Source organism: Etheostoma spectabile, chromosome 9 (genome assembly GCF_008692095.1).
Source record: "Etheostoma spectabile isolate EspeVRDwgs_2016 chromosome 9, UIUC_Espe_1.0, whole genome shotgun sequence".
NCBI classification, from domain to species: Eukaryota; Metazoa; Chordata; class Actinopteri; order Perciformes; family Percidae; genus Etheostoma; species Etheostoma spectabile.
Window position 1 is genome coordinate 6,818,975 of NC_045741.1, and position 971 is coordinate 6,819,945.

At 37.0% G+C, this 971-nt stretch overlaps 2 long non-coding RNA genes across 2 annotated transcripts in view; one reads left to right on the forward strand and one right to left on the reverse strand.

Moving 5' to 3' along the window:
• Positions 1-971, forward strand: part of LOC116695259 (uncharacterized) — an 8,725-nt gene that overhangs the window by 2,440 nt on the left and 5,314 nt on the right. The window lies entirely within an intron of this gene.
• Positions 615-971, reverse strand: part of LOC116695261 (uncharacterized) — a 578-nt gene continuing 221 nt past the window's right edge. Inside the window, exons 2-3 of the long non-coding RNA XR_004333397.1 lie at positions 849-971; positions 615-731 (exon numbers count right to left, since the gene is read on the reverse strand). The exon at positions 849-971 is cut by the window's right edge and continues 45 nt beyond it. This is a non-coding gene — a long non-coding RNA (uncharacterized LOC116695261). The remainder of the gene's footprint in view (positions 732-848) is intronic.

Here is a 971-nt window from a genome sequence, read left to right on the forward strand (position 1 = left end):
TTTTTTATCTTATTCATTATTTGTAGTATATTAATTGTATTTGTGGTTTGTGTGTGAGTATGTGTGTATGACCTTGGTAACTTGCAACTTGCTGATTAAATTGATTAAATTGATTAAATTGATTAAATTGATTGATGTTTAGACTGATTGAATGACGTATTCCTGGCTCTCTTGGTAGCTTTGTTGCACATTTTCTGGCAAGACAACAGCAGTTGTTTTATTCTTATTGGTAGAAAAGATTTGTAACCCAAATTCCCACTTAAGCTCTGGTCCACCTCCTACCTGAAACGAGATCTAATCAGCCTCCAATAACTGAAATCCCCTGTGAGGGTGTTTTGAGGTGTTAACATCTTTATTCATTGTTGGTTTATTAAAAAAGATACAATCCTAATCTGTAAATAAATAATTACTATAACTATCATATTAATGGCGCGGAATAAAAAAGGTACAATATCTTCCTCTGAACTGTGGTGGATTAGAAGTAGAAAAGTAACCTTTAATGGACATGTTCAAGATTGTAGTTGAGTGAAAGAATATCAATACTTTCTATCATTACTTAATTTGTTTAAAATACTTTAAACTCATTTAGTAAATTATTTATGATAAAGACTAACCACTCCCTCCAAAGCAGCGGTCCTCCACTCCTCTACATTGCACTCCAGTTAGGAATTGAGAGGTGAGAGGGTTACGAGTGTTGCACAGTAGGGGGTTATCTGCCTGAACAGCAGGGACTGAAACAGAAAAGAACAAAAATGAGGAAGAGAGAACGGTTACATTCAGTGTTTCAAAATAAAAGAAGATGGCAAAATATCTTTTCTCAAGCATGCAACGTGTCCCACTGTACTTACAAGGTAGAGTTGCTGCGTTGCAGTTGTCTGTGTTGCAGCACCGAGCAGATGTGAGTGCACTGATATCACCCAAGCTGACTGAATATGTCTGAGCGCCTGTGGCTGGACAAAGGGAGGACGCTG